Source organism: Symsagittifera roscoffensis, chromosome 7 (genome assembly GCF_963678635.1).
Source record: "Symsagittifera roscoffensis chromosome 7, txSymRosc1.1, whole genome shotgun sequence".
NCBI classification, from domain to species: domain Eukaryota; kingdom Metazoa; phylum Xenacoelomorpha; order Acoela; family Convolutidae; genus Symsagittifera; species Symsagittifera roscoffensis.
Window position 1 is genome coordinate 28695055 of NC_087068.1, and position 25454 is coordinate 28720508.

The 25454-nt window shown below is 35.4% G+C and overlaps 1 protein-coding gene across 1 annotated transcript in view; it reads right to left on the bottom strand.

Moving 5' to 3' along the window:
* The window catches only part of LOC134850907 (torsin-like protein), a 442884-nt gene extending 423073 nt beyond the window's left edge, over positions 1 to 19811 (bottom strand). Inside the window, exon 1 of the mRNA XM_063866699.1 lies at positions 19784 to 19811. The gene's annotated coding sequence lies outside the window, so the exon portion shown is untranslated. The remainder of the gene's footprint in view (positions 1 to 19783) is intronic.
* Positions 19812 to 25454: the final 5643 nt, after the last annotated feature.

The window sequence follows — 25454 nt, forward strand, 5'->3', positions numbered from 1 at the left end:
TTGTTAGAAGTTCGGGGCTAGGAAAGCGGTGGCAGCTCGAATTTATATCTGAGTTGAGGGACATTGTGAATTCAAACATCACAGAAATTTTTCAGTTTTCAACGACTCATGATGGAAATACCGATCTCAAAATTGGAAACCCCTTTAATCACCTTTTGCAGACTTTGACAGTCCACTTGCTTCTAAATTCAGACGGCGTGGATGCGTTCAAATGTAACGCAAAGTCACTCTGGCCCGTTTGGCTGGCCATTGCCGATCTTCCCCCAATGAAACGGTGTATGTTTAAAAACATCGTACTCGCGACACTCTGGTATGGAAAGAACAAACCAGACTGGAACGAGCTTTTTCAAGTAAGAATTTTTTTCGCATTAAAAAGTGTGGTCGGAGGTTTTGATTGTTGGTTTTTAAAAATGCTATTCTCTGAAACGTTTTTTTTTGTGCTTCAGGAACTTCAATTAAAACTTCAGACAAATGAGTGCTCTATAAGTTTTCAAGGTCGCAGCTACCGTTTGATTTTTCGTGTCAAAATCTTAATTTCGGATATGCCAGCGACAGCAGCTATGCTCAACATGCATCACCATAGAGCGAAATTTGGATGCACGTTGTGTTATGCAGAATCGGACTTCAAAGAAGGCATACGGTATTATCCAAACAGAAACTTTACAATGAGGGACATTGACACGCATCATCAAATTCTACAAGAAGTGACTCTTACAAAAAAGCCCAAGAAAGGAGTTAAAGGGCCGACTAAACTTTCAGCAATTTTGAAGGGTTTACCATTGACAGCTCCAGTTGATAGCATGCATCAAGTTTATCTTGGTGTTACTAAAGTCTTACTTGGTGTCGTGGTAAAGAAAACTGCAATCGTAGACAAAAAAGACATGGACGACTTGGCTGCATCAATCAAGGTAAGTACTTAAACTTTTCAAAAACACTTCGTTCGAAATGAATTTTCAATTGAAGATTGTTTCAGCTAACTAAAGATATCAAAAGAAGCATACGACCACTTTCTGAATTGGAGCATTTTAAAGCAAACGAATTCAAGGTCTGGCTCCTGTACATTGGCCCGCTCTTGTTGAAAGAAAAAGCGCCTCAAGAACTTTTCGAGCGATTCTCGATTTTCAGCTACGCAATCCGTTTGTTGATGATGTCCAGTAAGTATGTGGATGCGGCAGATGAATTGATACAATTGTTCTTAAAAAGGACCGAAGATGCTTATAGTGACATAGTGTTTTCGCCGAACCTTCACAGTCTGAGTCACCTTGCATGGCAAGTGAAAAACTTTGGGCCTCTTTGGACTTGCTCATCGATGATGTTCGAATCAGCTAATTATCTTCTTAAATCAAAATTCACTGGAACTGTGAATATCCTTCCACTTGTTATAGAGAGGTACCATAGAAACAAAGATACTTTGAAACAACATGTTGCTGAGGACTCTCTAGCAGATCTCTGCCATCAATTTCGAAATACTACAAAACGTTTTAACAGAACTGTTTTGGATCAATCAAGGTTGCCCTTCCAATTTAGAAACGAAATAACGCCGTTCTACAGCAATGCGAAGTTTGCTTATTTTGAGCTTGATTCGATTTTTCATTCCAATTCCAACAATAGTTATGTCACATTTTTGTTGGATGATGCACCACATTGTGGTCAAGCACAATATTTTATGGGCGGCTGTCCCGAGAAAGTGATGATACAACACTTCAAGATAGTAGAATCATATCAATGCACAAAGAAAGTTGATCTGCCTATTTTTTCATTTCACGAAGTGAAGCAATCTGATCGTGTTACTCTGATCAACTTGCACTCTGTGACCGAGAAACTCCTGCGCGTTGATATATCTGAGAGAATATACCTTATTCCTCTCATAAATATGTTTGAACATGATTAATTTCTGCCTTGCTTGCATGAGTATAAACTTAGCGTTAAAACGTAAAATGATCTATAGTTATTGAGATCGGCTTTCCTCATCTACTTGATGGCTAAAATTTTTGTTCAATTTTTTCTTAATGTGCTTGTTGCCTATGGAAAATGTAAAAACATCCATCAGCAGTTTTTTTGTGAACCAATTATTCTACTACTATTTGCGTGCTCGAAGTATCAGTTTTTAACAGCATTTGAGTTGTATCGATGTAATCATCTGTTGTCGAGCACTTTTTTTCGGTCGATGACGGTCTAAACAAACCTTGCTTAGGTCGAGCACGGTCAAGCGTTTTTTTTGTCGAACACAGTGGAAACATATAGTGCTTGGACCAGGCACCTCGTGTACATTTTTTTTGGTCGAGCACAGTCCAGACATATCTTGCTTTAGTCAAGCACGGTCAAGAACAAATGTTTCGGTCGAGCACAACCGAAACATACCGCGTTTTGGTCAAGACGATCGAAACATATCGAACTTTGGTCGAGGCGGCCGAAACAAAAAGTCAGCTCGGGACGGTTCTCTGAACTTCTTCCTCGACTTATATTCCATAATGTAAATTGTCTCTGCACAGTTTCGTTTCTTTTTATTTCTAGTTTTTTATTATAATCTTAACACCCTGGCAAAATTGGTTTTTTAGCGTTTAGGGAGAGCTCGGAAAACCAATTTCTGAACACAAAAATTACATCAGAAATTAGCTCTTCCCCTGATTATCGAGCCAAATGAAAATTATACCACCTCGTGTTATGACAGCTGTTCGATGAATCACAGTTAGCCAATTTTAAAAGGTTCTAATTAAAACTTAAATTTGCATTGATACATTTTCTAGATTTTGAGTATAGGATCGCACAATACGCTCAAGTTCTTTAGACGTTCAACAAATTTCAAAAAAAGAATTTTTTCAAAGTTCCCTTGCGTTCATGACTTTTTTCCAACTGTTTTCTTGCCTATGTTCTATTGCTTGAAGTGATTCATTTTGAAAAAATGAAAGAGAGACTTGCCTATGGCGTATATTTTTTTGTGCGCTGTCTGGTTTTTTTGTTCAACGAATATACATTGTTAAGGAGCCACTTGAAAAACGGAATTTCTTATTCAACCTTAAAGAATTTATTCGCCATCATTCACAATTGTTTTTTTTTCAGAAACAGATATGTCTGAATCGTCACTACTCATTGATATTAAAAATTTGTTGCCTCCCAAATTGTCTCCCAAAAACTCAGATTCCATTACAATCATTGAACCTTATGACTCAAATTTTAAGATTCCCAAAAACGCCGCTAATGAAAAGAAGAAAAAACAGAGTTTCGAAAGCAAAAAGACAATTCAAAAGAAATCTGAAAAGCAACCCTCAAAGGTGAGTTTAAACTTTTTCCTCAGATGTTTCCAAGTGTAATAAACGTAGTGGAAACTCTTTTTTAGGTCTTGGTGATGTTTTGTTTATCTTTCAGCCAAACCAAGATATCATTGTTCAATTTTCTGTAGCAAGTGACCGAATATTCATGCTGGTGGTTATTTTTTAGTCAAACTTTGGCTTTTGACCAGCCATTATGCGTTTTTTAAAAGCGCCTGGAAACTATCATCTGGAGCTATTTTTTGAGCTCAAAGAATTTTCCACCATTAAACAAATTTTCTACCTGCTGAAGTCTTTGAACAGTTTGTGGGACTGCCATGACTGCTAAGATACAATTTGGTATAAAGAAATAATTTTTAAGAAAAAATGTTTTTAAGCAAATGAAAAGCGGTAATAGTATTTGTACTCGTTGTGGTTTTCTATCTAGAACAATTTCGACATTTTTAACTGAAAATTTTTGGACGGAATCATTATCCTCTGAAAGCTGGATTTTCGAAAGCGGATTTGAAATGTTAGTTTCCCTATTTGACCTAGTTTTCGCAATCATGCATCATAAATTGTTTTTCAAATTCACATTTTTAGGCCATCTGTTTTTTAGTGCAATTCGAAAGTTGAAGTACTTCAAAAACAAGTCAGTGTTTTTTTGCGCTATTCTTGTGTTCATTGACACTTTTTCAATAGTATGTGAGCTTTTTATATATTTTTTGCATAAGTGGATTTTTTTTTCAATTTTATATTAAGAGTAATGAATGTAGTGAGAACTCTTGCAGGTCTTGCTGATTTTTTTTCTGGAAAAGTCTGATAATGTGCATAAAGTTCTCTATTATTTACAGAGTTGCACACATACATATTGATTCATTTATGAATGCACATAGGTATATATGCACTTTTTTTTAGTTCAATTAAAGTTCATCTATTGAAAGTGACGTAAATATCACTCTCCTAATACAAAGGTGGAAAAGGCGCGAAAAAACGTGAACGATTACTCATTTAGAAAGTGGAATTTAATTTTTTTATTTCCATTGGAAAAAAACTTTACCTGTTGATCCAGTTTTCTCTGGTTGGGTTCAGGTTACAAAAAAGCGCCTCTCATAAATTCTTATAGATAATCAAAGAAGGGCATCTATTTTTTCTTCGAATTTCGAAAAATGAGATTTTTTAATCAATTCAGTCTTTTTTTTAGTTTCCTTGCGTCAATGATACTTTTGTCTGTTGGCAATGTTTTATTTGAATAATTTTTCCCACAGAAACCAAGTACGTTTGGTTTTGCTTTAGCAGGCTTATTATTCCAGCAGTGATTCCTCATTCATTTTGTTTTGAAGTCGGTTACTTTAGGGTCAAAAGAGTGTCAAATTTCGAGCACGAAGTAAATGTTCTAGAACATTGCGATTCAGAGGCATGGAACCTTTCGGAAGCTTAGGAGAATCGAAAAAGAAGTTGAGAGAGTTATTTACTGATATTAAAAAAGTCAATTTTCTGGACTCGAGAAAAAACCAAAACAAGCTCAATGGTTGGATGATGTTCTACGATGCTAAAAGTTGCTCTGATGTTAAAAATTGTATCGATCGAGAGCATCATTTTGGCATAGAAATAATCAAAGAAGGAGAAACCGCGCCTATGCAACTTGCAATTCAGAAGCAGGTACAAAAATCTTTCAAAAAGCCACATGCGCGTCTGTTGGATGAAAATCGAGTTCTTGAGAATGACATTATGTATTTCCCATCATCAAATGCAACATGGTTTTAGTAGCAGGGTCTGCATAAATTGATCTAGTGATGCATTTCTAAATTTTGCCTACGTTCTAATTATTTGTCATAATTTAGATTTTCCACTACCTTTTCGAAATGTTTTTTCCCATTTGAGGGTTAGCACCAAACATTTCAGTATTGATAAACTCATTCGTTTTTAAAAAATTAAAAACGTAGGAAAGAATCCTGTATAGGTCTTGGTAATTTTTTGTGTTTTTTTCAGGAAAAAGTCTAAAATGAGTTCAAGCTCAGTTTTGATTTTTCGCGGCTTTCGATTTCTCGTTAAACTCAGTTCGTTTCCTTTGTTAGAAAGAAGGCAAAATCCTTCATTTGACCGCGACAATGAAAAGTCACGAAAAGCGTGACCGACTCTGGTCTCGAAAGTGGAATTTAATTATCAGATTTTCCAGCGGAATGAAAAAATTACCTTTTGGTACGCTTTTCTCAAATTAGTATAATAGTATCAAAAAAACACAAATGATAAATTTTTCTTGAAAATAAAAAAGCTTCAAAGCCAGGTTTTTTTCAAAAAATGAAAAAACGAGTTTTCTTCTTCAACCTTTACTTGGTCGTCAGCTGTTTCATGATGCCCAATGGCATTTGCATGGAGGGACTGTGATGATGCTCACCGTGTGGAGGAAGATGAAATTGGCGGGCGTGGGATGAGGAGGGCGTGAGTGTGTGTGTGTGTGTGTGTGTGTGTGTGTTTGTGCGTGCGTGCGGAAGGGGTACTTTGAGAGGGTGTAGGTTTCGCTAAAACATAACTAAAGAGGTGTTTCACAGAACTACCAAGATCTTGATTAAATTTTCGTAAGAAGAATTGTCACTCACAACCAATTATCGCCTGAAATAAATTGTCGCCATGCCAAGTGATGTTGTCAAAAGGGTTAAAAGTTGAAAAGGGTTAAAAGTTAGTGGAAGTTATTGGAATATTTGTTAAGTTGGTGACTGCAGACAAGGATTATAACTTGCTGTTTTACAAAACGTTCGCTCCATAATATTTTATGGTTCCTTGTTTAAACGTCAATGAACGTAGTTAAGACTCCTATAGAGGTTGTATTTGTTTTACACAGAGGCGAAGCTGAGCTTCGCACCTTTTGCGTTCCAAACCAAGAAAGCCGCTAAGTCTAAAAAATTTGAAAAAACTGGATCTATAAATAAGGCTAGGTTTGAAAAAACAACGAGCCAAGACAAAAGCTGCTTGTGAGACGCACAAGTTTTTTTCACCCATTGAAGTGTGTAATATGCGGCCATTCGACCGATACAATATAGGCCAAAAAAACAAAAAGTCGATAAGAAAATGAAATGAAAAATTTAAACTAACTTTTTTATAACGTTTTAAGCATCTTGTGCAATCCAGATAAGAGCATAAAGTTACGTTTTCCTTGAAATTACTCGAACTTATGCCTCTAAAAGAGGACCAAGCATAATAAGCCGAAAAAAGACAAAAAAAACATAAAATTTTAACAAATGGATTTGGAAAAATCACAACCAACATAAGAAGTAATTTTTTGAAAATGACGGATTTTTCAAACGACATGCTCAACCATGCTTAATATTTGCAACCGAGAGTAGAAGAGGAGTAGGATTTGAGGAGTAGGAGGACGAAGAGGTGAAGTAGCCCAAAGGTGACTCCTGTGGACTGAGTTGTTTACGGGGAAAAAACCAAGTACCCGATTGCAATTTCTTTGCTTATTGCAAGGGTAAAGAGTAATGAACGTAGTGAAGACTCTTATATGGGTCTTGCTGATTGTTTACTTATTTTTTTTTCAGGAAAAAATTCTTAAATATTGATGCACTTAAATATATATGCACTTTTCGAGTTGAATTTAATTTCATATGCCCAAAGCGACGTAAGAGCACTCTCCAAATATGAGCGTACAAATGGCGCAAAAACTCGTGAAGGATTTCTCGTTTTGAAAGTGGAATTTAATTTTCAGATTTACAGCGGAAGAAAAACTTGACCTGCTGATCAAGTTTTCTCAAGTTGGGTTAATGTTATGAAAAAAGCGCCAATCGTAAATCGTTCTACAAATTCAAAGAGCTGAACTGTCATCTATTTTTTTCTTTTGATTTCGAAAGTTGAGATTTTTCAACCAAATCAGTGGTTTTTTTATGTTTACATTTATTACTTTTTTTCAATCTTCGATTGGCTACGTTTTAGAGTTGATTTTTGGTTTCTTTTCAAGTTCGTTCAAATTCATTAGCTAAAAAGAAAAAAAATTTACACTCTAATCCTCAATCGGCTCTTTTTTTAAGTTCCCCAGCATGCGAAATAAATTCCTTGTCCGCATATTCCAATTGTTACAAAAACTAGCTTCAGGACTTATTACGCCAGGATAAACACACTCTATCACCTTCTTTGTGAGGTGGGGTGAGAGGGATAAAAAAAAGGCCCTCGATCCTTTGTTTGGTCCAGGTCCATACTGGTGTCGCTGGTCGTAGGGTGTCTGGTGTGCGCTGCCATCTGGTCTCGAGCGAGGAGGGGGTGGACTGGTGTCTGGTTTATGTGGCCGCAGCCGGGGCCATGCGCTGCATAATGAGCTTTATAGGCATCTGCATCTTCTGCGTCTACCTCATGAGTCCAGAGAGTGCCATATGTAGAATATCCACTGCCATAAGGTGTGTTGCGTATGGCCATAAGGTGTGTATGGTCATACTATGTGTGTACAAATTAGTATGGCAATGAGGTATATGTCTAAGAAAAACTGTCTAAGAAAAGGTATATTGTTAAGAGGAAATTACGTAGTGAGTGCTCTTATATAGGTCTTGCTGATTTTTTTTTCTGGAAAAATTCTTACAAGTTGTTCACGCTTAATTTTGGTTTTTCGCGGTTTAGCTTGTGATTTCTTTTATGAGTAATGAGCGTAGAGATTACTCTTATTTACGTCTTGCTGATTTATTTTGTTTTATTCTTTTTTTCAGGAAAAAGTCTTAAAATGTGTTCACGCTCAGTTTTGATCTTTCGCGGTTTGACTTGTGATTTTTTTCATGAGTAATGAGCGTAGAGTACTCTTTTTTACGTCTTGCTGATTTATTTTGTTTATTCTTTTTATCAGGAAAAAGTATTTAAATTTGCTCACGCTCAGTTTTGATCTTTCGCGATTTGGCTTGTGATTTTTTAAGTTTAGTGCATTTCCGTTGTTAAAGGGAAGGCAAATTCCACTATCGAACAGCAAAAGTGTAATAGTCACGAAAAACGTGATCGACTTCCGATTTCGAAAATGGAAATTGATTATCAGATTTCCAAGCGAAAATGTGTCAGTCAATTGTAACAAAAAAGTGTCCATAAAAATAGTTCTGCAAATTCAAAGAGCTTTAAGGCCATCTAATTATGTTCATCGAAAGTCATAAGTTGAAGGCTCTTGAAAAAACAAGTCAGTTCTTTTTTCGGTTTCCTTGCGTTCATGATTTTTTTCCAACTGTTAGTTCACTATGTTCAAGTTCAGTATATTTTTTTTAGTAAAAAGAAGGCAAACTCTATCGAACAGCAAAATTATAAAGGTCACGAAAAACGTGATCGCCTTCTTATCTCGAAAATGGATATTAATTATCAGACTTCTCGGCGAAAAAAGAAATTTTGCTTATTGATCCAGTTTTCTCAAACTGGTTTAAATTGAACAAAAAAGTGGCCATCATAAAATGTTTCACAATTTCAAAATGCTTCAAGGCCATCTATTTTTTTTCTTTGAATTCAAAAGTCGAAGGTTTTTGAAAAAAAATTAAGTCTGCTTTTTTCTATTTCCTTGCGTTCATTACTCCTTTCAAACTGTCGTTTGGCTATGTAAAATTTTACAAGCCTGGTTATCGGATGCCTTTTAGCTCGTGAGCTTACAATGTGAGACCCCTTAGCCTTAACGCTTTCAATGGGTTGGAAAATTAGATACGTACTACTGACATGGATTCGATGCAAATCATTGTCAGGCATCTGTTTTTGGGAAACAGTAAAATAGCTCGGCTTTCATAGAGATCACAGTTTTTTTAGTAGTCGTGCAATAATTTTGCAATAACAATGCTAATTGCCTTCTGTAAATATGTAAAAGTATAGCGCGCGGTCTATGCGCAAAAAATATCGAATATATGTTTGGATTTTACCCTTACTAATTTGGAATTTTTGCTTACAGTAATGTTCTTTTTTTCATTTGTATTTGTTATTCTGCGATTAAATAAGACTGAAATTCAGAGATTTCTCTGGTTGCTAGACATTTAGCAGGTTGGATGTTTACATTTGCTACTAGCAAATGTTATCAATTCGGAATGAAGATTTTTTCGGGTTAACTTGTTTAACAGAATCAATTTCAATCACTTGTTTTGTTCATAATTAATTCAAAGTTCTTAGTCTCTCTTACACACTTAGCCTGGTGGTATCAAACACGCAACGATCGTGAGTTCGAATCAGACCAGGAACTGTTTTTTTTTTCAAACTGGAAACCTTGCTTTTCAAAAAAAATGTCGACCTATAGTTTGTCTGTTTATGTTTTGTCGGCTTAGTTCCCACATAGAGGATTTTTTTACTTGCACGCAATTTTCGTTGTAGTTGTTTTCCTTAAATGCATGTTTGAGGTCTTCCCGTTTAATAATTTGATAATAAAACCAATTTATAAACAAATTGGTTTATTATCAAAATATGGTATGGTAAGACCTAAGACATGCATTTTTGTGCGTTTCAGGCCCTAAAACGCACGAAACCCCTCGTCTTAGGTCTTCCCGTACCATATTCTGATAATAAAACCAATTAGTTTTAAATTGGTTATATTTTCAAAATATGGTGGGGGAAGACCTAAGAACCATTTTCGTGCGTTTTGAGAGTATATATTTTTTCAATTTTCTCCAATTGCTTTTCATTGTGTTTTTGGACGTGTTTTCTGCAAATAGAACAAGATTGTAGATAACAATTATTGTTTTTTAGTTAGTGGTTATCTTATCAATTTTCTTATAAAATTAAGGGATTTCACTTCCTGTCTGCTAGCTTGCACTGCTAATTTTATCTTGTATCGCGAGTGGTGAAAAACTCCGTTTCGCCTCTGTGTTTCTACTTCCTCTCCACTCGCTAGGTATTGGGTCGAACATTTAGACATTATACAAGAAAACAACTACAAGAAAACTGTTTACAAGCTTATGTCTACTTTCTCCTATTTAGAGCTTCTTTTTTGCATTTGTGCTTACGGAGATGGAGCGTAAGAATTTGGACATTTTTTTCGGCTCAAACTGTTTTGCAGCTCAATTTTATTGCTTTAGCAGTCGTCTAAACTAGTGTTTTCTGCTCAGTATGGGTTTGACAGTTTTTGTAATTTGATGCTTCTTTGAGACTGGCAATCTTAGTTCTCCGTATTTTTCCTTAAATTCACCCGCTTGACAAACAAACGTACAGAAAAAGTTTTCCAATTTTTTTTCTTCCTTGTTTCATAACATTTTTGGCTCAGTCTTGCCTCCTTTTTTGACCAGATGCCGTGCTATTCTTTGTTGTATCGAAAGTATTGGAAAGCTGCGCTCTGTCTGTGGGTTCATTTTTAAAAAATCAGTTTTTTTTTGCGATTTAGTTATTTCCGATTCATGTTCTATCCGATAGCTTGCAATGCTGCGCTTGTGTTTTGACTTCTGGCTTAGTTTTTGTCCACTAGCTTATCAAGCCTTGTTTGTGATCTATCGCAATCGGTGCGAAATATTTTGAACTTTTAATTCATTGGAATTTTTTTTTCTTATCTAAGATTTTTTAAATCCGTTTTGTCAAGAAATTTTGGTTAATTCGGGACCATATGCCAGAAGTTTTTTTTGAAGGCAGATAGTAAACCACTGATTCAAATGAATTATGAGCACGAGCAAATTTTATGAAGAAAAGAGAGGCAAAAAGCAACTAATAATGAGCAAAAGACCAAAATATGAAGAAACTCCTTTTGTTCATTAAAATTTAAAAAACTCTCGCATTAAGCTTCTCTTAAAAGTTAGTTTGCAATGCATTAACTGTTTCAAACTAATTTTAGAATGTTTTCGCTTGCTTTAAAAGTTGCAAATGAAAAACTTTTTTGCTAATTTTTTTTTTACATTCTGGATTACTTCGACACAAACCAGTCAGCTTGCACGTATGTCAGAGCTAAAAAACACATAAATTTTCACATAGAGGTTCAGCACCAGTTGGAATACAAAAAAACATCATAACTAAAAAAAACTATGATATAGAGGCGAATCTGCATTTTCCATTCAAAAGCAAAAATACGGCAAAAAGTTGTCCCAAGCGGTAACAAAAATCGAAAAAACGGAAAAAAAGTAAGACTACTAACAAATATAAAATATGCCAGGTTCAAACCTCCGAACTAGAAAAAACAATTCAAGTTCTAGCATACAGAGAGTGTGTGTTTAAGAGTAATGAACGTAGTGAAGGCTCTTTTATAGGTTTTGCTGATTTTTTCTTTTGTTTTTTTAGGAAAAAGACTTGAAATATCGATGCACTTAGATATATATGAACTTTTTGAGTTCAATTGAAATTCATCTACTGAAAGTAATATAAAAAGCAATCGCCAAATACATTATTGCAAAAGGCGAGAAAATTCGTGAACGATTACTAGTTTGGAAAGTGGAATTTAAAATCCCCTCTGGTTGGGTTCAAGTCATCAAAAACGCGCCTCATAATTAATTATTAAAATTCAAAAAAGGGCATCTGTTTTTTCTTTTAATTTCAAAAACTGAAATTTTTCAACAGAGGCAGTGTTCATTCATGTTTACTTGTGTTCACTATTTTGTCTTTTCCAATCTTTGATAAGCTATGTTCGATAGGCACCAAACACTAGCCACCAAATAACCAAATACAAACATGTACCAAATATGCAACAAACGTGAGCCAGATTTAATGCTGTTACAGCAAAAAAAGGTGTAATGCTTTTGCTGCAAAAAAAACATCAAAAAAAAAGCGTTTGTAGGTTTTGGTCTTAAGAAAATAATGTGAAGGTTATCGAATAGTGTGTGAAAACAGTAAGACTTCACTTTGTGAAAGAACAATATTTTTTATGAAAATAGCCAAGCATAACAAAACGTCTTGTTTCTTTTTTAAAATTGTTTGGTTAGTTTTGATGCATTTTTGAACAGAAAAAGAACACTTTTTTTGCTTCATATTATCCCATCTCGCAAGTTGTTAAATTTACGGGTTTATAACTCCTAATCTATGTCTTCGAAAATCAAAATTTTGCGCTGAGTGGTTCACTGTCGAACAAAAAATTTAGTTCTAAAATATAGTAAGAGTTCAATTAGTGAGAGTAAACGCAACCGGTTTTTCCGAACGCTTCATCTCAGATTTGATAGGTTAGTTCTTCAGAAAGTTCAAAAAGCTTCGAAACGACGGTCAAAAATTCAACAAGTTTTTTCCGAAATCTAATTTTTTTCTGAAAAGCAGGAGGTGGGCGCAAAATTAGACAAACGTTCCATACCCTGGTTTCTCGACAGATCTTTTAACCTGAGAACACGGTAGTTTTCAAACAAAAACAAAATTTTTCCAAAATTATGTGACAGCTTCGAACATATGACTTTTTTTTTCAACTTTTTTTCCATACTTTTTCCATTTTTCGGCTCAGTCTTGCCTCCTTTTTGGACCCACTGCCCTGCTTTTCTCCGTTGTACCGAAAGTGCTGCAAAACTTCGCTCTGCCTGTTATTTCAGTTTTCAAAAATCTGTTTCTTTTTATTTAGTTTTTTCCGATTCAAATTCGATTCGATAGCTTTCAATGCTGCTTTTGCCTTGTGACTTCTGGCTTAGTTTTTGCCCACTAGCTTGCCGTGTTTCGTTTGTGATCTATCGCAGGTGGTGCGAAATATTTTAAATCCTTAATTTATTGGAATTTTTTTCCTTAGCTAAAATTTTTTCATCTTTCTAATTTTTTTAATTTCATGCACGATAAAAATGTCTTTGTAGGTGTTAGTTATGAATGAATATAAATACGTCAACTGGATGCAAATGAAAGAACTGGTGTTAGATGACAGTTTGATGCAGATCACTGGAATGGCTGAAACATCATTTTTTGTAAGTTTCTGTGTAAGTTTCAATATCAATCCATTGTTTTATCAAATATAACGAAGTTATGAGAAAATACACATTTTTTTTTCTTTTTAATTTTGTTTACCTCAAGCTAAATTTTTGTAACTATTTCCGCAATTATCAAATGAGTACTGCAGAATTTTGGCAAAACGACTGTACGGCCCGGGCCACTCGGTTTCTGCCTAACTCAAATTGCGATTCTCTACAATGTGATTCTTTTTACTCCATCATCCCCATCGTTTTCCACTTTGTCCCTCAACCCACTCCCTCCCCCTCTCAGAACCAAACACCCACCAGAACCCCCACGTTGGAATTTTTGACCACCACAAAAGTTTTGACAGTTTTTTCTTTTCAGTAAATTTTTTGAAAATGCAAGTCAGGAACGCTATTTTGAGAGAATTTGGAACAAAAAAACTCTTTTCTTAGAATGCGATCCCAATAAAATACTTGCAAAAACAGATACAATCATAAAAAAGTCGTTATGTTTTGAAACAAATAGTCAAAACAAAACATTTTTGTGCTTTTTTTGGAGGTTTTCATCGCGTGTCCTTTCTCAAATTAGTAAATACACGCATATTTACTTAGACATAAAAACGTGGTCCACCTCCATCTTTCAACGCCCCTTCCCCCAATGTCTCTAATTAAAATAAGAAATAAGTTGAAGAAATAAGCTATTTATGCTTTTCTCCGTTGTACCGAAAGTGCTGAAAAACTTCGCTCTGCCTGTTATTTCAGTTTTCAAAAATCTGTTTCTTTTTATTTAGTTTTTTCCGATTCAAATTCGATTCGATGCCTTGTGGCTTCTGGCTTAGTTTTTGCCCACTAGCTTGCCGTGTTTCGTTTGTGATCTATCGCAGGTGGTGCGAAATATTTTAAATCCTTAATTTATTGGAATTTTCGATGTCCTCTCTGTTCAGCCATATGAAGTAACAAATCATTCATTCTCGCCATTTGCTTTCTTTTCATTTCAAAACGAATTCAAAAGAAGTTAGATTGTACAATGCTGCTTTTAAAGAATGATTTTCTTTTCCACTTCAAATCAGTTTCTGAAAAAGAACAATCTGACTATTTAAACTGAAAACTTGTCCTTCACAGCTACAGAATAGCACCGATGTTTTATCTGTTCTTATGATATATACGAAAGAGAGTTTCCAATCTCCAAATGGACAATGTTCAAGACGAAATGTGAGTTTAGGACCAACGGGACGATATCTTCGATGACCCGACTGGAGTGGCCGTCATCTCCGTCTCTGTGGTGTTCGCCATAGTGGTCATAGTGGCAATCGCACTCCTTGTATGGTTCATGTTCTTCAGACACAGGAGAGCCATGCCCAGGAGTGCAGGAGGGGCGACCAAGACAAGAACCCTCGCCGGAGGAAAGAGCGGTCCAGGGAAGACACCCCCAGCATCTTCCAGAAGGACCACAGCAGGTGAAGGCGAAAAAAATCTGTTTCTTTTTATTTAGTTTTTTCCGATTCAAATTCGATTCGATGCCTTGTGGCTTCTGGCTTAGTTTTTGCCCACTAGCTTGCCGTGTTTCGTTTGTGATCTATCGCAGGTGGTGCGAAATATTTTAAATCCTTAATTTATTGGAATTTTCGATGTCCTCTCCGTTCAGCCATATGAAGTAACAAATCATCAAGTTCTTTCAAATCAACAAGTTTTTTCCGAAATCTAATTTTTTTCTGAAAAGCAGGAGGTGGCCGCAAAATTAGACAAACGTTCCATACCCTGGTTTCTCGACAGATCTTTTAACCTGAGAACACGGTAGTTTTCAAACAAAAACAAAATTTTTCCAAAATTATGTGACAGCTTCGAACATATGACTTTTTTTTCAATTTTTTTTCCATACTTTTTCCATTTTTCGGCTCAGTCTTGCCTCCTTTTTGGACCCACTGCCCTGATTTTCTCCGTTGTACCGAAAGTGCTGCAAAACTTCGCTCTGCCTGTTATTTCAGTTTTCAAAAATCTGTTCCTTTTTATTTAGTTTTTTCCGATTCAAATTCGATTCGATAGCTTTCAATGCTGCTTTTGCCTTGTGACTTCTGGCTTAGTTTTTGCCCACTAGCTTGCCGTGTTTCGTTTGTGATCTATCGCAGGTGGTGCGAAATATTTTAAATCCTTAATTTATTGGAATTTTTTTCCTTAGCTAAAATTTTTTCATCTTTCTAATTTTTTTAATTTCATGCACGATAAAAATGTCTTTGTAGGTGTTAGTTATGAATGAATATAAATACGTCAACTGGATGCAAATGAAAGAACTGGTGTTAGATGACAGTTTGATGCAGATCACTGGAATGGCTGAAACATCATTTTTTGTAAGTTTCTGTGTTTTGGGTCGTTCAGCTCACGTACAGGTTAGTTTTTTGTTTGAGCCCCTCGCCCAGTTACTGGTTCCCATAGGATAAGGTTAAGGAACTTGTTGCTCTCTCAAGAGTTGAGAAGATTTTCTTGCAGAAAATGTACAATTTGAGCTTCAAACCTCTAAAGTACTGCAATTTTTCTCAAGTTTTCTTCTCTGTTCAGAGTTTGCACGTTTTATGGGATGGGCTTTGACGTAATTTTTGCCTGACTTCATTTTAAAAAAGTGGTAATCATACAATTTTCATAAATGACAAACTTTTAGTCATACAATTTTCATATATGGGAAAATTCTAATTTTACAATTTCCATATATGGGAAAATGTTTATCATAGAGATTTCATACAATTTTCTGTACGTATGGAATTGTATGGAATTGTATGACAAGAAGTTTCTCATATATGAAAATTGTATGATTAGAAGTTTTGGTCAACCCGGGTATTCAGACAAAAAATATGATACATCATAATAAACAATTACACTCGATTAAAATTGGATACTTTCGCTTAGCAAATTTAACAATATAATCAATTTCTATCGATGATCATCAGAATTTATTTTTACATAGGTAGACAATAAAAGTTCATTAAAATCGGTTTTTATTGATGAAACTCCAGTGCGGGAAAGCATCTAGGAATAAATTAATTTTAAAACAGGACTATCCAGGCTAGTGTGGATTTTATTATTGAGCAAACGATGCCTGTTAGAATTTAAATTGAATTTTATTATAATAGAAAAGTTACGAGGAATCAGTCAGCAGTAACCAGAGATAATGAATCCCCAAATGAGATCCATTTTGAGCCAAAATGCACAGCTGAAAAACTTTTTTTTTCAAAATATCTGAATAATAAACAAAATATTCCGCAAAAGCCTTAACACTGACGAGAGTAGCCTTTGAACCCAGCGGCGGATCTAAGATTTTCTCGAGGGGGGGATTTTCAAAAAAATAAGCTCAGGTAACTTCTAGGTCTTCTTCAATTGGTGTGATAAAATTCATCCTGATCGAACTTAAAGGCAAGTAAAATGTGGTATCAACGGCATTAATTGACAAATTAAAATTAAAAAAATTTCGAAAAAGGAGTGAGATAAAACGAGAAGTGTAAGGGACCAAACAATGATCCTTAGGCACTCCAGTGTTGGTCGTAACTTCATGCAAAAAATTAGACTTAGGATTTTTTTGTCTCCGATTAGAAAGGTATGACATGATCATATGCGAAACTTAGGATTTGATTCGCATAAAATTTTTAAAGATTCAACCCAGATTCTTATGATGGAGCATATCAAACGCCGTAAAGAGATCAAGACTAAACATCAAAACTAATTTGGAGCTATCGAGAATAGGAAGAGAATCATTTATTGTTCTTAACAACGCTGTTTCAGCAGAGTGCAGCTTTCTATTCGCCGACTGTTTGGAGTCTAGAAGCGAATGATCAGTTAAATATTCAACGAGTGGAATATAAATAACCCTCTCAAAAACTTTGGAAATACACAAGGATTAAAAGTATTATTTATTCATAGTGGAATTGATACCGACGGTTCCAGACTTTTTTGGGAATATACTTTTCTCTATGCAATCGTTCAGTAAGTCTGTCAAATAAAGTAACCATGTCTCTGAAGAAATCTTTAAGTAAATAGGACAAAGATCTTCATCAGGTGAAGTACTCGAGGAAACATAAAGTGGTTGTGACTGACTTAATTTTTATCTTTTCAGTTTTCTGTTCTATCTATGTTCGAGGGTAAAAGAAAACCATTTACTTTTGCATATAGTTTGTCGTCTACTAATTTTTTGATAAAATAAGAATAAAACCGTTCAATTGTTCGACAGTATCAACCTCATCTTGGATAGAACAGGCTCTGTCGCCAATCAAAAGATTCAGGCAGTCCAGTTTTTTTGGATCAATGTAGGTCTTAGCTAAAAAATCGCAGACTTAGGTCATCTTCTTGTTGCGAAGTAAGCTTTTTTCTCAGTTTTATTTTATATGCATCGTAGTTTTCTAAAGTAGGGTGCTTACGATAATCACATTCAAGCTTTCACTTTTCTCTTTTCAAGAATTTAAAGTCTTTTGCTCATGACTTGCGCGTGATCGCCAATGGTCCTAGTTAAATTTTCTAAAAGATTTTTAGTGCTATAACTTCTGAAGAAACTGAATTTCGGTTTAGATATTAATTTATCTATGATCCCTTTTAAGTTTCGAATATACTATTCTGGAATAATTGCGATAATTTTTTTATAAACAGGCTGGCTTAGTTCGGGTGTAATATTCAAACTGTATACAAAATTGAGGTCAGTGAAATGTTGTGTTACAATATCAAGATTATTCAATTTGAGATAAAAGTTACTACTTTTTTGTGTATTTTTGAGTTCACAAGCTCTATAACATCAAATTCTTCGATCAACATATCAAACTCTTACGTTTTATTGCAGTTTTTATCCTTAAAAGGAATAATGAAATCGCCAATAACAAGAAAACTTTCAATTGTGATTAGAAATATCACCTAGCTAATACTGCAAGAAAAAAATTTGCAATGATTCCATGCGTAGGACGATTTAAAATGATCAAAAATAAGCCCTTGTGCCCAATTTTATGATCAAAAACATGAATTTCATTATCTTAACAGATTTTTTTAAAGAGAGTTTTTCCATGATAACTTCTGTTTTATATCACAGCAATAGCACATACACCTCTTCTGCGACCTTGGCGAGGAAAAATCACGAAACAAAACACTTCGCAATATCAAATTTGGAAAATAAATTGACTTTGAATTATAGTTTGATGTTGCTGCTCGGGAATATGACTGTGATCATTTATGATAGTGACGTTATCTTGGAAAGTGCGCACACGGCCATTGCATTTAGATAAGACACTGTTAGATTCCGATGTTTGAAGTATGCGTGTGCATCATAAACTAGCATTTCGTTGTTTTTATTTGTCATAAGAATTTCCATTGTCAACACGAACTCGAGAGCAATAACAATGAAATTATGATCTCTAGTGTCTATGTTTGGCAACATTATCAATCAAGCAATAATTGTGTAGGTATGTGTAAATGATTTGAGTCTTGTGTTAATTTTATCTCTAATATGCTGCACAAAGTAATTACTGCTCTAATTGCTCAGTTGCGTGGCCTTATCGATTTAATCCTTCTTATTGAGAGCTTATCCAATTAATCCGGTCATTAACTAGTTTGGCAACAGCCCGGACAATTTTGGGACAATTTTGTCTGGGAACCAAATGTCTTGGACACTTTTTGCATTTTGGACTGTTTTTGTCGGGACAAAAATGTCTGGCACACAAATGTCCTGACACGTTTCATTCAAATTTCGGTAATAGCAATTAAGTCCAAATCAAAATTGTTTATAATTTCACTGATATGCTCTTTTTTCCTTCAAATGGATTGTACATTGATGAATGAAAAAGTGGGTTGCCTGGAAATTTCACTGGCGGGGCTAGTTTGGAGTCAACCGTTCGACTCCTTTGAGATATAGCTGGTTTTAAGCTGTTTGCGCAGCCAATCATAAGCTTCTTGGTTGAGGTAATAGCGGTAAACAAAAAAACTTACGGGCCAGATTTTGTAATCCTCTGTTGAGTCCGAGTTCTTTTCTGAAAATGCAAGATGGAAACTTCGGCACCGTCTTCTGTTTTTTCGCCCGAGAGAACAGGTTGAGCTCCTTTTTCTTCGGACTTTTTTTGACATCCTCAGTGCTACAATCTTAGTGGAACCTGCTGAGGAAAAGATGCTTACGTTTGAGTGTTTTTTTTGCACGATAATTTTGACTTTAGTTGCTGTTGATCCCTGTTGTTTTCTGGCGTTTAACTTGGCTATCTTGACTCAACGAGTCGTTGCGTTATTTCATGGCACGACTTCAAATATTATCAAGTAAGCGTCTGGGAGAACCATTCAAAATTAGTAGAGAATTTTTGTGTTGTATAGATTGTCCGTTCGAGCTTGATATCATTTGATCATCCGATTCAAGTCTAGAGATCCGATTTGGTAAGTTAGCCAAAGTTCCATTTTTCCAGTGAGATTATTAAAAATGCCATGATGTTTGCAATAGAGTTAGAGTTACATTGTTCGCAAAACCAGCTTTGTGTTCCTCTTTTCAGTTTTGCGGCTATCCCAATACAAGATATGAGCATATTCATTGAGCACCATTGACAATAGACTCTATTCGAATCGCGCCTTTCCATATTTGCAGAATAAACAATATAGCCCGACATAACAATGCGTAGATCTGTATTGTGAAAAGTGATGTATCTTCCACCAGATTGTGAAATCGTGGAACTAAGGGGCTACCCAATCAAAAATCCGGCCTTGATCACCAAGTAAATTATTGAAATCAAACACTTGAAGAAACAGAAGTAGCCTCTCGCGTGCAAGAGACTATTTAATAAGTTTATCACAACAATTAGGAACAACATTCAATGCTCTATCAATCTGAAGAGCATGGATTTTAAAAAGTTTGGCTTCTTAGAGTTATTCGCAAGGTCCACTGTACGAGTTGCTAAATTGAAAGCTGACTAAATTTATCAGTTAATGTTTAATTAATTTCAAACCTATTTAATCAAATTAAAGAATTTATAATATCCCGTGAGCACGAAAAATTCTGTGCATACATGAAAACAGTTCCATACATAAAATTCCGATAAAATTAGATTGACTTTTCTCTTTTCTCTGTTTTTGGATTTTTTATATGAGAATATTTACTGGTATTTCAAAAAATTTCGGAAATCATCAAAACTTTTGGCACTGTTTATCATAGATAATTTTTAGGATATCCCATCAAGAACCAATTTGCCAATTGTTTTTTCAATCCAGCCTCTATAAGTAGAGACCTTTGTATATATGCCATAACCAGTGCATTTACTACTTCCGTAGCTCACAATTCCATAGAGGCACGTGGGGTTCCCATGGTCCAATTTGTAAACAGGGCCTCCGGAATCACCTCCACAGGCGTCCTTGTGGTCGGCTACCAGACAGAACTGAACATACCAAAAAAATAACCCTTGGCCGATTGATAGTCAAATTTGGTTATTAACTCTGAGGTACATTGATTGAAATATGATAAGTTTGGAACAGAGCTGACCCTGAGCCGATTTTTCGGAGCTAACCCTAAGCTCCGTGTCAACCAAACCGACCAGACGAACTAAAATTGATTTAGCTTAATGGTCAACTGTTTTCCGGGGAGCTAGCAGAATACCGATTTTTCATTCAATGTAATGTTGTCTCTGCCACATAACCGAATATAATAGACACAAAGAAACTGGCATAGGCCGGGTGAACTTATGAGAAATGTGTGATAATTAGATCTATAACTTTTTTGTTTTAACTTATTTATCATCAATGGCAGGAAGAAATTAGGATTTTATCAAGACGAGTACTAGAAAAAAGAGTGAAATTTGTAGAGATCTCTTGAAAAATACATGTTTTTTGCAGAAATTTTTTGTCACAGATAATTTATTGAGAAAAAATGGGGCCGATATGCTTTGGATGATGATTTGGTCGATTGGCTAATGAAGTTGGCTCGAGCTTTTTCGTAATTTCTTGCGTCCAAACCAGGCTGAAAAATGTTTCAAATCAAAATCAGAACCATTTTTACTTGTTGGGTTTTGTTCCAACTTTGTCTTCTCTAAGGGCAATCAACAACAACTTCCTTAAGAATCACTTCCTGTAAGGTCTTTGCTATTGTTGCCGTCTCATTATCTGTTACTCCCAATCCACAAACAGCCAGTTTTGGTGCTTTGGTTTTGCTGTATGTGTCTTCTGTACATAATGGAATTGGTTTACCAAATCTCGTAGCTGGTGCTTTTAACTGAAGCAGAGCTATGTCTTCTGATATTTCAACTGGATCGTAAATTTCGTGAGCTATTGCAGTGGATTTTATGGTGCTTCCTGAGCCATATCGATCTGTGAAATCTTTTATTATCACGCTGATGGAAACAAGACTCGAGGCTGAAAACAGTCATAGTTTTAAAGTGGGCCATTAAAACGTATCAACTTTATAGTGGACCAATTGACTATGTAAATTTTAAAATCCATGTTAACAACTTTTTACTAGATGAGCAACATTTACAATTATCTTGCACGATAACTCATATGTGCAAGTGTCTTTGCAAGTGTACTCTGGTTGTAGATTCAAGTAAAACTGTTCATTTATCTTCTCCAGGCGTTATCTGCAAAAGAAATGGTTTCGTTTCATAACAAAAACCATTTTGCGATTTGATTTTCTCGCAATTGAGTTATGTACGAGGTACTGTACTCATAGAGTAATTTCAGATGAGGTACACTGTCTGTTCGTCACGCTATCTTATTTTCGACCGGATAATTTCTTAGTCTAATACCAATCTTAACCGTACTCTTATATTTCCTAGTCTCAAAGGATCTAGTGTACACTCGTATTAACGAATTAGTTTTTGGAGTTTATCCAGAAGGAGAACAACTGTAGTCTAAAATTTATTCAGAGTGTTCTGGTGCTGAAACTACAAGTAGGTTCAGCACTTACAAATAAGTGTCAATGTTAGTGATGGAATAGGATTGATTAGTTTGTAATAATTTGTAGAGATTATTTCATCAATAATATAATTGGTTTATAAATACTAGTTTAGAATGGGTTCCACCCATCCGGGGTTTAGAGAGTTTTCAGTTTTTAATTGTTTCTTGTTGTGAAGAACGGGTGAGGTAGTTTCCTTTTAGAGATCTGAGCAGTGAATTCTTGAAAAGAGAAGAGATATAGTAGTTTGGGTAGAGAGAAGAAGATCGTTTGTTCGTGTTCCAAATGTGGGCCTCATTTGATCGTGAATCGTCTTGGATGATTGTGTCAAGACTTCAGATCGATGCAATGATGTGTTGATTTCGTTAAGCTTAGAACAAGGCTACGTGCAGAATGAAGTTTGATTTTTCCGTGTGAAGTGCTCAGTGACAAGGATCGGTGCTGCAATGTTGAGTCCACACTTCAAATCAAATCCTTTGAGAGTAGTGACTCCGGCAACAAAACTAGTAGATTTGCCATTCCAGAGTTGAAATGTAATCGAGTTTTCAACTCCTTTTGCTGCTCGTTCTTTTCGCTCTAAGAAATATTTACATCGTATTGCATTAATATAACTACATCTTGTTAGTGCAGTCAGTTTTTAGTCATGACTTTTCATTAGTTATTTTTGCAAAAGTGTTTTTATTTCAGTTCAATTATTTAAAGAGTCGCTCACTCTAGAGCAAGTCTCATCAAAAACAGCGCGTGGGTCACAAAGCGTGGTTATAGCGCGGTGGGTTAGGCCGGCTATAGAGAATGCTCAGGACGTCTCACTGGCTGGCGTGGCCTGAAGTATATTTTTATCTTCTCTTTGAGCAGAGTCTTTTTTTGTGTTCAACCTCCTACTTCATTTTTATCAGGTGTTATTCCCTTTTTTATTTTGGTTGTGTCCTTTTCTCAAAAGTAGAATTTTGTGTTTTGGGTTTTTCTTGTGGCTTTTTAGTGTTTTATTTGGTTTCAAAAAATACTTGAAAGTGAGTTTCAAAAGAATAAACTATCCAGTTTTAATCTGGGTTTGATCCTGTTTGGGCACCGTGGGACTTTCTTTCTTATTCTTGCTATCAATTTATGGTTTTGTGGCATTAGTAAGCTGCGTTGGTTAGTTTAAGCTTATATTTCCTTCCAACCGGGTTAAAGGAAAGTTTGAAACGTGTGAAAACAAGCTAGAATTAATATCAGTTAGTTTTGAAACCATGTTACTTTTTATTAAGCACTTCGTCGTGGGCGAAATGTGCGATATTATGGAAAAAGTGTGTGAATTGTGGGCAAATGAAGAGACTGAAAACTTACATAAAAAGGTTAGTCTTCTTTTTATTTATCTGCAATTTTTCTGAATTTACTGCTTTAATTGTTGAATTTTGCTGTCCAGTTATTAATATACTGCTTGTTAAACGAAAATTTACTGCTTGGGTATTTTACTTCATTTGTTCAATAAGATTTTAGAAGCTCTAGAAAACAGCTTACAATTTTTATTTGGTTTTTGTTTGTTTTTAGATGAATGATCGGTGAAACTTAAAAAAGTAAAATGAAACGTTTGTAAAGAATGGTGAGTGTTTGCAGATATTCGTTAGTTGAAATATTTAATTATACTTACAAAGGGTTGTCTCCATCAAAAATCCACTGAGGAAAACCGTGCGAATTGTGTCTGATGATGTTAAATATTTCGCAAGCATGCGGATGACGTTTTTAGTCTGAAGTAGAGGCCAGAGAAGCTCTAGCGTTCGGATGGTATTCTTCATTATTAAGTGAGAATTCATGCGATGAGTTTTGGCTGAGATTATATAAATTATGGTTATTTTTATTGTTTTGTATGTATTCTAGTATGGGGATTTCGGTTGGCTGTATATACTCATGGGGGATGATTAGTGGGCGAGAGTCATCAAAAACAAAGGATTTGATTAGTGAGCAGAATACATACAATTTTCGTAGTTTAGGAGGATGCCGTGAAGATTAGTTTTTTAATGCAATAAGTGACATTTAGGAAGTGTGGTGAAGTGTATTTGGACATAATGAATGTAAATCTGTGTTGTGGGTTTGGTGATGGTGTGTTAGTTGTGTAATGGTTTTGGATGAATTTCTTTTATATGTATGTGTGTGAGCTTTATGCATAACATAATTTCTTTTGAACAGTGCAAATTACGTCCCTTAGATTTAAGGAAGTGAAAGCTTAGAGCAAAGTGGTTGAATTTATTAAAATAGGATTCATATGATTTAGTGTTCTTTAGTGCAGTTTCGATGATTTTGTCATCTTTTTAATAAGTGCAGTCAATGTTAATTACTTATTCAAACTTGATAATTTTTTTTTGGTTAATTGAGGGGTAGTGTTTTGGTCGTCTTCAAAATCTGTGTCTTCCATATAGCGTGTAATAGCGTGGTCATAATGATTAATGGAAAATCTGCTAGCTCATGGTGCTATAAATCTGTTTGATTCAGTCCTATTATTTTGAATTGTTTCTCGTGTAATGCAGTTTTTAATTTGTGTAAACGTGATTAGAATAGTTCGTTTTCGGCGGGATGATTGTATAAGGAAAGGGCTAATGGATTCATAAAGTGATAATTTGAAGTCCAAGAAAGTGTGGGAGCCAGGCTATATTCTTCAACGAAGTTCAGTTGGTCGTTAATAGAGGTCTGTTAGTAGGTATATTGTGGGAAAAAGGGTAAGGTGTATTTTAAGATTTTTTTTGTGTTGGTGTGGAGTGGATGAAGAGAAAATAGTCGGGCTGGTCGGGGCTGGCTTAGTGGTTGGGATTGTGCATTGTGTTGTTTCTAATTCATTGGGTGATTAGTTTGAGGATTCAGAGGTTGATATGGAATGCGATAGCTGATGGAATTGTTATTTTTCAAGGTTTTTGAAGTTGTTATTGCAGTGTGATGAAGTTATGTAATTCATGCTCTTTTTCGTCATTGACGGGCTAGGTGAGTCGGGTTGATCACTGGTCAGTTTGGTCAATTGGAGTGGCGTCAGTAAGTGAATAGGGGGCTGGGGAGGGTTCATTGGGAATTTAGGAGCCAAGAGGCTGATAGGCAGGTTGCGCAAAATTGGATAGACTGGGCTCGGAGTAGTGGAATTGGTCTGGAGTTTCTTCGTCTGAAATCATTGAACTGGGAAATTGAATCAAAAATGGTTTGTGTGGAATTGTCAGAATCCATGCGTGGTGAAATAGTAGTGGGAGAGGAAGTTAGGTCGGAAAGGGAATTGCGAGAGGAATGACGTTCGATGTTGGATGGGTAGGAAAGGGAACGGTTGAAGGATCCAATCTGGCGGCTCATCGTGGGCTAAATAGATGGTTGTTTTGAGAACGAAAATTTTTAGTATGTAGTTGTTCTACAATCTTTTCATGTTTTGTCAATATTTCGCTGGTGGAGTGCTACATGAGAGACTGGGCTTTGTGGGTAGCTATGACTTGGAGAGATGTCCTCTACTAATGTATTTCTAAAATTTCGTGGCACTAAAGGTAAATTGTGATTATTATGTAGGTTATGTATCTGTGGTGGTACTGTTTGTGTCGGGTTTGTATTGTGTTGTGA